This window comes from Notamacropus eugenii, chromosome 1 (genome assembly GCF_028372415.1).
Source record: "Notamacropus eugenii isolate mMacEug1 chromosome 1, mMacEug1.pri_v2, whole genome shotgun sequence".
NCBI classification, from domain to species: domain Eukaryota; kingdom Metazoa; phylum Chordata; class Mammalia; order Diprotodontia; family Macropodidae; genus Notamacropus; species Notamacropus eugenii.
Genome location: NC_092872.1, coordinates 369256044 through 369268148, shown reverse-complemented (window position 1 = coordinate 369268148; position 12105 = coordinate 369256044).

Sequence of the window (12105 nt, the reverse complement as noted above, 5' to 3'; positions counted from 1 at the left end):
GAAAGAAAAACTGCCTAACTACTGGCTGGTTAGTACAGTTTAATTCCTTAATTCTCATCTTTGTGCTTCTGAGTCTGCTACCTACTCACTTTATGACTACACCTTGGTTTCACCATCTATAAAATGGGAGGGTTCAACTAGATAGCTATTCAAGTATCTTCCAAATCTGGCCACCTCTTATCTTCTGCAGATTCCTCCATTCTAGGGCATTTACTAGTCAGAAAGGGGATACCCAGTGTGCTGTGAGAGAAAGGAGAAGTACTTGCCTAAGAACAGTTCAGGAACCTGAGAGGCAATGTCACACAGTGGATAGAGAGCATGCTATGCAACTGGGACTGACCCAAGTTCAAATCCAACCTCAGATACCTATTGACTGGGTGACCACGGATAAAGCATTTAATCCCTCAATGCCAAGGGTGTCAAAGAGGAGGCCAGAGGGTCACATTGCATCTGGTACTACTCCTTAGGGAAAACAGAACCAGATTAAAATGTAACTGGGTAATATTTAGCCACATAAATTAAAATACAATAGAACAGAGATAATGCTAATACTATTTTTCTAAGTCAATATACAGCTCAGTGAGATCCTTATGGTTTAGTAGCACTCCCCTCCATTTCTATTTGAAATTGACACCATTGCCCCAGGTAAACTCTCTAAAACTGTAAATGCCAGGTAGATAGCTAATCTTCATTGGTGGGGAGGAAGAATTTCCAGCCAAGATTTCCTTTTACTTTTGAAATCCCAGATCTAGACTCACTCTAAAAAAGAATAACAGCAAACTCAAGCTATTACACAATCACAAAGTTGGTCATTGAAAGGAAAAAAGATGAATTTTATGAACATAAGGGGCTCAGAAAGAGGGCACCACACCATCCACATAAACTCAAGTTGATACATGGGATTAGAAGATATCCCTTGCTCAGTAACTGCAATGGGAGGTTCCATGGTGAGGAGGAAGCTCAGTGGCCGTTTAATACCTGTTTTCAGTTAGGTAGCAGCATTCTGTTCAGAATATCTACTGAGCAGATCTCCTATACGCAACCCCACCCCACTCCACCTTGTCATCCATGCAGCACAGACTAGTCATACCTTTCTTATTTTATTATATTGTTCTCGTCCCCACCCCACCCTTTAAGTATACTCCGTTCAAAGGAGCTGCCAGTCTTGGAGCCCTGTCCAAGCCCTTAGGTAGAGTAGGGAAGCAGAGATTCCTTGGAAAGCCTTTGCTGATCTTCTGACCATTTTGTCTTAACAACAACTTGAATAAATTCCAGTCTTTCTCAAGGAGCTCAATATTTTCACATATGATTAATATTCTCATATAGCTGTTTCTAATACATTTGATGAATTAAGTGATCTTCAAAGTATTTGTGAGGGGGGAAATTATTTATTCCAATGAAGAGGCAAGAAAAGTGAGGCCCAGAAACGGAGAAGGACTTTTCATACAATTAGATAATGATTGAACTGAAAAAAGAACTCTGATCTCTTTTCTAAATTCCAGTTCAGTGCTCTCTCCATTAGATTGCCTTGTCTAATGGATTGTGAGTGTGTGTTTGGTTGGGAGCAGTGTGTGGATAGGGAAATTGAATTAGAGTTAGTGGAGGCAACAAGTGTGGGACAGAGAGTGCAGGTTTAGGAATCTGATCATATGCCCAACTGAGAATGAGAGAGGAAAGTGAATCTGGCCAAAGCTTCTTGATTTACCCTAGAAGATTAAGGTGAAAGAGAGGCAGACCAGCAACATGATGATCATACTTATGCAGAGACAGGAGGGAAGAATGAGATTCCTTGCTCTTTCTTTATGATGCCAGAACAAATGGTCAATTTAATAAATACGTTAAAAAATTCAATCATCTATTGTTAAAAATGCTGAATTAATTCCATATGATGCAGATATACAGTATTTTAAATGTAATAAAGACACAACAGGTGTCTGTTTAGAGTGATGATATTTAGGTGGAAATCATTTTCATGATATAAACTGGCATGAGAAAGGGGGAAAAATAAAAAAATATATATTTCAAACAAACCATAAAACCATGAAGGTTGGTTTCTAGCCAAACTCTTCAAGTCAAGGAGGTGTCAATGTGGACAAAAGTCCTTCCCTATCTGCTCCATGCTCACTTCCATTGGTATGGAAGTAAATTCTAAGGAAATCATAGAATATTATTACTCAAAGTAGATGAAGGGGGAGGTTAGTGTGCTGACCTTCTCCAAGGTCAAGGTCACTATCTTTCCCGATACTTATATATGTATATATACAACTCAGTAGTACAGTGAGTAGAACATCGACTCTGGAATCACAAGTCTTGGCTCTAATCCTACCCTTGACACTTCCTACCTGTGTGACCTGAGAAAGTCTCTGAACCCTACATTTCTTATCCATAAGATGAAGGGTTTCCCAAGATGACTTCAAAGATCCCCCACATACCTCCTAGATCTATAATCCTATGAATGTTAAATTCATAATAAAAAGAAGAAAATAATAAAATAATTAAGTTTTCAGGTGGTCAACAATATTTATTGATACCCACACTTGTCACTTATAAAGGGACTCTGAAAGGAAGAGAAGACACAATCTCTGCTTTCTGCAAAATGAAAAGGAGATGTGATCTCAGTCACAGAGGGATAGCCAAGATTTAAAACTACTGTTCCAGATTTACCTTTCTCCCCAGTCTTGTGCCCGTTTGTTTTTGCCTTTGTCCCTGAGAGCTGATGATACAAGAAAAGTATAAGGTATAATCCTTGTTGTTAGTAGGTTTATAACCTCACTGAGGAATCAAGACCTAGATGTGAAACAGTTAAATAACAACACGATATAGCCTCTGATTAGGGGCCAGAATGATCGGTGCAGACTTTAAGTGCTGCAGGAATTTAAAGGAGGGAGACTGCACCACTGAGTAGCAGAGCAGTGGAAGAAGGTTTCAGAGAGGAGAAGAAGGTTTCAGGGAGAAGGTTGGGACTTAAGCTGAGCCTCCAAGGATGAGAAGGACATGATAGCTAGAGAGTTGGGAAGATCAATTACAGAAATACACTCAAGCAGGTTCAATTCTTTTGCTTGACAGAGACCAGAGAAAGGCCAATTCTAAACCTTACATTTGTAGAAGGAAATGTCATGATGCATCTGCCATCATTATCATGAAGAATCTCAGATCAGGGAAGAAGTTATCTGAAGGGTCTGGTTTGCCTTGAGAAGAAAATTGGTTGTCTTCCAGAGTAACACTAACTCTTCATCAACCCACAGACCCCTGGACAGAGAAGTTGGCTTAAAAAAACAAAAACAAAAATATCTTAAGCAAGTACTAGCAGCTCCTTATTGCTGATTAAAGCCACCATATCTAAAAAACCAACACTAATGGGTGCTATTGTGGGCCAGTGACAGGCCCAAACATAGGTAGAAGAGAAGGAATAAAAGGAGAGGGAGAAAGAGAGAAGAAGAAAAAGAGTTGTCTTTGTTCACCAATAGTATAACATCACCAGTAGATGCCTCAGGGGCCTCAGCAAAAGTTGCCAACTCTGGGGTTGATTAGTTCTGATGGGGACAGTAGGGCCTCTGTTTTGACTGATAGGTACAAGGGAATCCTCAGTACTTTAGACCATTTTTTGGCTTGAGACCAACATGGGACAATGACTTGTACTTTTCTGTGTGATGTCTTAAATTGTGTTTCTTGGACTCTGTCTACATGGCATTAAAATAACCAGTCAATCTGGTAAAAAAAAAAAAATCAATAGAGCTGGAATTCTTTTCTCTTCTTTTTTTATATTATATGGATTCTACAACTGCCTTGTTTAATAGAGTTTAGAGCTAGAAGGGAACTGAGAGATCATATTTTCCAACCATCTCATCTTATAGGTGAAGAAACTGAGATCCAGAAAGGTCATGTGACTTGGCCAAACCACACAGCTGGTAAGTACTTGAGCTGGAATTTAAATCTGGGTCCTCTAACTAGAGATTGTAAACTTCTTAAGAGGAGGCAGAACCTGTGTCTTGTTTTCTTCTATCTGTCTATCATCATGAAGACACAGCAAAGGTTTTAGTTGGATGTAAAGTGGAGTATTAAATCACTGAAGATGTGTTGTCCCTAGAGGCATAATAATGGTAGCTCATGATTACCTATCAATTTCTCAATCAACTGGAGAAGCAAATGGCAAATCATTCCAAGTGTCCTTTCCAAGAAAGCCCCATGAACAGCGTTGAAGTACTTTGGTCCACGAGGTTCACAAAGAACTGGACATGACTGAACAACAACACTCAATCAACAAACATATATTAAGTACTTTTCTAAATGTCAGGCATTTTTCTAGGCTCTGGGGAAACAAAGAAAAAAATAACACTAACCTCCTTCAAGGGTTCATTGTTTTATTTACAGCAATCCTGAGTAGATATTGCAAGTAGTATTAATCCCATTTTATAGATAAGGCCACTGACTTACCCATACTCACACAGTTAGCAAGTATGAAAGGAAGGACTCCAGTGCAAGTCTACTGACTCTTTAAAGTACAGTATCCTTTCCACTGAACAACACTGACTCTTTTATGTAGAGAATAGAATAAAAACCTATCTAACCTGAAGGGCTTAGACATTCAACTGTATGCATTGGGAGCTGGACAGGATGGTCTCCAGAGGATCCTTTTAGCTCTGGGAATCTCCATTCTATATTGTGGCAACAGAACTGCAGGTGAATAAATGTACAATTCTTTCCCTACTTTCCCTGGTTTCCTCAGTGTTAACTTAGCTTTGTGTCAATATCAGCAGTGGGGTTGGGATGAATTATTGAAGTGGAAGTACTGCAGTGATCCTCAGTTCCTTGTGCCACATGGAGTAGAGGATGTGTATGTGTGTGTATGTGGTTTGTTGGGTCACTAGCAGCCAGCCAATTTTCAGTTTATTGTTAATATGAAATCTGTCTATCAGGACTGAACATATATAGGGTGGTGCCCTTATCTGCACATACTCGTAGCCCTTAGTTTTTATAAAGCGAGTAAACCAGGTATACTTGCTAAGGACTTTAAACTGTGGTTGCCCAAGGTAACGGTAATTCTTTCAGACTACTCACATGTTGTCAGGGAACTTTTCAAGAAAACAAGATCACAGTGGCCCTAGGTTGTAGTATCTTAAACTCATTTGGTTCCTTCTTAATGAATATACACAAATAGCTCATGTTTGTTGAATTTATATGCACATTTTCACACATACCCACAAATATACACACACGAATGACTTTCATTAGAACTTGTGTTCTCATCCACTCACTCATTCACTCAACAATCATTTATCAAATATTTACTGTATACATATAGGACATTATGCTAAGTGCTAAGAAGGCTAGAAAGATGAATGAAATCTGTTTCCTGTCCTCTGGTGGCTTTTAGTCTATTAGTTTATTGTATAACTAATGCAAAATAATAGGGCATTTAGGAGGTGAAGTAGATAGAGTGTTTATTGTAGATTGCTTCACTCCCCCCTTAATCACTCTACCATCCAAGCAAACTGGCTGACTTACTTGTTATTCCCTGAACTACACATTCCAGTCCCATCACAATGCCTTTGCAAAAGTGTCTGATATTCGCTCTCTCTTCACTTCTGACTCTTAGAATACTTAACTTCTCCCTAACAAACTTGGTTCACCTCCTTCTGTTTGTTTGTTTCTTGTTGTAGTTGTTGAGACCAGTCAGATCTTTGGGGGTTTTCTTGGCAAAGATATTGGAGTGGTTTGCCTCATCCTTCTCCACCTCATTTTGCAAGTGAGGAAACTGAGGCAAACAGGATTAAATGACTCGTTCAGAGTCACACAGCTAGTAAGTGTCTGAGGCCAGATTTGAACTCAGGGTTTCCTGACTCTAGCCTCATGTTCTATCTGCTATGTGACCTAGCTGCCCTGTTTACCTCCTATATGAGGCATATTCCAATCTACTTAGTTGCTAGTGCATCCTCCTTCCCCCCGCACATTACTTTATGTTTAGAATCATAGATTTAGAGTGAGAGGGACCTTATAGGTCACCTACTCTGATCATTTCAATTTACAAATGAGGCAACTGAGGCTTAGAGCAGTGAAATACATTGCTGAAGCTCACATAAATAGTAAATAGAAGAAATGGTATACAAACCCAGGCCCTGTCTTCAAATTCAGTTTCCTTCCCATTGCACAATAATATTTGGTTGCTTACTTAGATACCCTTTGCAATTGCAAATGCAAATTGCATGTGTACATGTTGATTCTACTCTCTCATCCTCCCAGAATGCAAACCCTTTGATGATTTTTTTTGTCTTTGTATTTCCAGTGCCTAGCACACTGCCTGTGGAATTTCAGATGTTCACTAGATCCTTTCTGAATGAATGTTGAATGAATAAATGTCATCATGAAAGACATAAATGAGATAGAAGGAAAACTGGGACTGAGGGACAGAGTAAGAGTTAAAGGCAGTAGGTAAAGCAGAAAGTAAGAATGAGAAAAGAATGGCTTAAGAATGGGAAAGAAAATTTTCTTACTCTCTAGACATGAATAGAAGGCAACTGAGAGGGAGATGAGGGGATGAAGGGGTAGGCTGAAGATAGAAACTGAGAAAATAAATGAAAGAGTTCAAGAATGGGGAGAGGCAAGAAAGATAACCTTACCATTCCTGGGCCACGGTGGGATCCCTGGCAGGATCAAAAGCGTGTAGGAGAGGACTTTACTCCAGAGGAAGAAGTGGATTCCCCTCCCCTCCCCCCACTCACATGAACTACTTAGAAGAGATTCCTGGGCAACAATTCGGAGAGGAAAGGGCTTAGACAGGGGTGAGCAGGGTCTGGGGCAGGGTACTGAGGCTAGGCCAGATCCCCTGCTAAGGAAGGGACCACATTAAAGTCTCATCTCCAACAACACAAAGAAAAACAATTTGAAACTTAATCATCTCCCAGAATTATGATCCCTTCTCGCAGCAGGGCACACATTAGTGGAGCTGAGAAATGATAATTCAGCAGCCCCCAGCCCAGCAGGGAGGGAGAGAGGGAAGGAAAGGGAAAGGAGCGGGAAAGAGACATGCAGAGCTCTGGGAGAAACATATATGTGTGCATGTGGGGAGGAACTGATGAAGGGGAGCAGTAAGACTGCCATTGTCAGTCACCTCCCCCATCAAACCCCAAGGGTCTGTAGAATTTGAGGGTATTGGCCCTGGAGCCACACTCTAGACCCAGTAAGCTATAGAACAGGGAGCAGCCAGCAGGGGAATAGATCTGAGAAGACGAAAAAACCGGAGAAGTGGCTGTCACAGGTCTGATCTAAACACCAAAGGATCCAGATCAGCAGACCCAGCGATTGCAAGGGGACTTCCAGATGTCGAGATCCCGACCACCCATCCGAAGAGGCCTCCTGGGCAGTGGTGTCTTAGAGCTAACGCCATGACGTCATGGAGCCCAGGGAATCCAGCAGCTTTAGTAAAAGCTGGTGATGTGGGGGAGAGCAAACTGCGAGGTCGCTGCCTTTCTGTTCCTAAAGCTGGTCACTTTTTCTTTCCACTCTCTCAATATTCTGTGCTTCTTTCTCAGCTCGGCAACCTGTCTGAGAGCTGAGCTGCTGGACAGCTCCTCTTTCAGCGCCTTATTTCCATGCACATAATTTTGTTGACCAGGCCTGTCTTCGCGCAGAGATATCGGTGGATAGTTCACTCTCTGGACTATGAGACCCTGGTCTATAAGGAGAGGGTCAAAAAGGGTGGAATGGGAGGTGAGATTAAGATTCTCGTAAAGAAGAGAGAGGTGATTGCTGGAGGAAGGAGGGAGGATGCTGGAGCTGGGACCTGGCTGAGATTCTGAGCCTAGAGTCCCCAGGGCATCAGAGCCAGACACATTCCTTCCCTTTGACATCGCCTTGGACAACCTCCCCCCACCCCCCACCCCCCCCCCCGTTCCCCAAGCCGGGCACAATGGCGCCTTCAGCCCCCAGAGATCAATGGGCTATTGAATGCAGCACGCCACGGGGTCACAGCAGGCTCTCTTTCCCTGGGGCTCCCTGTCCTCCTCCCCCTCCTTGTCCCCTCTGCTGCCTTGGGGAAGCAAGGTTAGGGTAGTCATTGGCTGGAACCTTCCTCTCACTTCCCCTTCTCTTCCATCCTTTTCCTTCTCCCTTCCGGAGAGTTCGACTCTAGCTTCTTTGAGAACAGTCGATCCCAGCCTCTTGCTTCAAAGTCGCAGTGTTAAGGGAACCTTGGAGGAGAAGTTGGTTAGGATTCAGGGGGACTCTTAATGGAATCACTGTAGGGGAAAATGCTTGCTAATGTTCCCTTCCATGTTCCCTACAGGATCTGTTAAATAGGTGGGTGTGAGGGAGGCCACAAACACTGAGATGGGGAGTGGGGCAGGGAGGGAGAGGTCAGAGTTTCATTTTCCCCAGACTTCCCTTCTCCTGTCCAGTGGCCAGCAAAGAGGGAGCATGAGGTGAGAGAAGCTCTCAAGCGATTCCCCATAAAGCCACACTCAATCTTGTGTTTTCCCCATTCATCATTAAAAAAAAAAATCAGTGCGAGACTGGTCTGGATAGGGAAAGAGTACCAAGTCTACCTCTGCCCAAAGCTCCAGTGCCCTCCTGGGCTGCCCCTGAAGCTAGATTTCTGCTCCCCTTTCTTGTCCCAGCTCCCCCTTCCCCTACTTCACAGCCTACCCAGTTTCCATGGAAACAGGGCTGGGAAGGCTCTGCCAGGAGGCAGGCCTCCACACTTGCTGGGAGGGGACAAGAGAGAAGGGGGGTGGTGCTCGAGGTGACTTTTCTACCATTCTTGGGGGGAAGGGAATGGATGGAGAGAGTATATAATCACTGGTGAGGGGTGGAGGTGAAAAAATGGGAGGAGTTGCAGGGATGTGGTTGAAGGAGAGCTGGCAGTACCGAGGGGATACTTAATGATTTTCCAACTCAATGGGATTGTAGTTAATTAGGCATGGGGGGGGTGGTGCTTAAGGTATCAATAAGGGAGAAAATATGTTGGAAGCCAAGAACCTTTTCTTACCCCATCAAGACCTCTTATATACCCCATCAAGACTCCTTTCCCCCAGGTATATTTGAGAGGTGAAAGGCAGAACCCCTGGAATTTGGGGATCCTAGGTTTCAGGAATGGTAGAGATGGAACTGATGGTTAAGTTTGGGGGTCTAAATGGATTGCTCAATAGATTCATCAAAATAGCCCTCCTCAACAGAGCTAGGAAGTAATCTCCTGAGGAGAGGGCAGAGGTCCCCAGGAGCCAGTTATACTTGGGGCACCTTTTACCAATCCATGTAACTTATTGAGGAGTCTGGGGGATCAAGAGATAGAAGAAAGTGTACATAAGGGATGGAAGCTGGGTATTCCCTTCTTCATCTTTCAATCAGGAGTCTCTCTGTGGGTGGAAATGGGGGAGGAGAGTTGAGATTGTCAGCTTGGGGCCAAGGTAATAAGGAAGTATAGACAGGGAAGGATATTGAAAGGTGGGAGAAATGCATAAAGTAAGGGAAGGAGAAGCCAGCCTGCAGGAGCCTGGGAAACTCATTCCAGTTCTTCCAAGAAGGAAAAATTGACCCCTTGGTATGGATGACAGAAACAAGAGCAAAGAGGCCTTTTAATAGAGGAAATTGGGCAAGAGACTTGGTCTCTTGGGAATGTTAGCCCCAGGCTAGGGGATTGGGCAATAAGGCTCCTGGGAAAAAAAGGGTGCTGACACTGGAGGAGGGGATGGCAGGGTATTCCTGGAGGAAGAATGGAGGAAGCAAAGGAAGTCCCTAAGGACCACAGTATCTCTCTGGGCTGAGAGCACTCTCTCTCCCTCCCTACACAACCCCTAGCATAGCCATGGCGTTTGCTTATTTTGGTTATTTTTTGATCAGATATTTTGGCACTGTGCACACTGCCTCCTGTTGCCATGGCAGCCGTGACAGGGGCTGAGGCACCGTGAGAAAAATACCAAAATTAATGAGTGAGTGAAAGTGCAGCCGAGAGAAAAACAAGGTTAAAAAAAGAGTTAAAACAGTAATGAAAACAGGCTTCCCAGCTCCGCAGCAAAGCAGCTGCTACGGACTCCCTGGAGCAGCAGCCCCCACTCTGGGCTCTCTGGCATCTCCCGGCCCTGCACTACAGTACATACTTCTTACAGAATCCCAGCTACAGGCCGAGGTAACAACAGTCTCTTAGCTAAAATCTCAGATACAAAAGTAGCATAACTACAATTCCTGGTAACAGAATGTGTCCCAGGTACCAGGATCCCAAGCAACAGCTTTTCAACTCCTAGGCAACAGCATCCCAGCTACAATGGAGGAAAAGTGTCCCATTTACAATTCCAAGAAACAATATTCTAACTATCCAAACCCACCACTTTCAGATACAATACCAGGTGGCATTATTCCAACCATAAATCAAGGAGCAATTGTATTCAAAGCCTCAAGACACAGGTGTTAACCACAATCTTAGGCTCAGGAGCATATCCCAACTACAATCCAAACCTGCTTCTATATCCCCACTCCACCACCAGAAATCCTTGTATAGCCCTAGGCAAAAAAAATTCCACCTATGGTCCCAGATACTATCAATTTCAGGACCTAGGGTAACACTCTGCCTTGCTAAAGCAACCCTCTCCCAGCTGCTCAACTCGTTAGCCAGTTTCCCCTCCCAGTTTGGTGTGAAGCCAGGATCTGGTCTTCTGTCTCCTCAGATGCCACTTCCCTCCTCCTCCAAAATCCTGGCCTCCTTCCTCAGTTTATATCTTTTCCACCTGCCCATTCCCCTATGGGAGCTCAGATCTCACCCATCCCCCTTGGGTGCCCCTTTGCTTCTGGGTTTTGATTCCCCCTTCCCCAAGGTTTTGGGAGAAGAACCTTTGAAGAGAGGGGTTGGGGATAGGAAGATGGAGGAGTGGGAAGGAATTGGAGCTGGTCTGGTCCGGTTCTGTTTCTTCCACTCAGTGGAAGATTTGGGTTTAATTGTGGAGGAGCAGGGACTGGAGGAGAACATCTGTGTGATTAGCATTTCCTGCCCAGCTCTGCGGCTGCTTCTCCTGTGGAGCCCTGAGTGAGCAGAAGAGAACAGAGGAGCCTTTGAATGGCTCACAGCAGACGGGAGCCGGGTTTGCTGCGTGTGGCTGGGGGGCGGGGGTTGGGAGGCTGGGGGATTTGGAGGGCAGCTCTGCTTGCTAAAGATTATTTCCCAACTTCATTCTTTTCTTCCCTAATATTGCTTTTTCTTGCCCAAACCTCACTAGAAGGGGAGAAATGAAAGAGAGGTCTGGAAGTAGCCAAGATGATGGCAATAGATTGGGCCTGACCCTCCATGCTATTTAAAGCAAAGAGGGATATCTAACAATATTTTCCCTCAAGAATCAACTGGCTTCTTAGGGGATGAGGACTGGTTGTTTAGGGGTTGAGAGAGAAAACCTGGTCTAAAGGGGGTTGCCTAGAAAGGATTTCTTTGGGCAATTCTCATCCTCTCAAACACTCATTCCAACAATTCAACTGCTGTGAAAACCCAGCTTCAAGTAGAGGAAAGACAGGAGGAGAAGGAGAGTAAGGTGGGACATAATAATAGTGCTAGTGAAGCAGTAAAGAAGTTGGGACATAATAGTGCTAGTGAAGCAGTAAGGATGGAGAGATAGAAGAATGGGAATTGGAGGAGCAGAGAGACTGGGTAAAAAGATGAAAGGACAGAGACAAGGTCAAGGAAACAGATAAAGGGTTAAGAAACAGAAATGGACAACCAGAAAAGACATTGAAAGTAGTGTAATGAGGGACACAGAGAAAAGGAACAGAGTACAGAGATGAACAACATAAGTGTAATGTGAAAGGCATCTAGTTGGGAGTCAAAGGACCTGAATATAGCAAGGAGATAGAAAAAAAGGAACAAGGATAGTCAGAGATAGACAAAGAGACAGGAAGACAGGATAAAGGATTTGGAACAGTACTAAGGGACAAGATGACAAGGACAGAAAGAGAGTTAGGAATGAAGGGACAAGGAGACAAGGAATAGAACATTGTGGAGGAAGCAGAAGTGATTAAACAGAGTGGTCACTTCTATCACTGTCTCTCCTGGCCCTCTTTCTTATGCTTGTGATGAGATCTATCATCCCGGTGGGATGAAGGTTGGCAAACTCCTAAAATACAGGCTTCTTC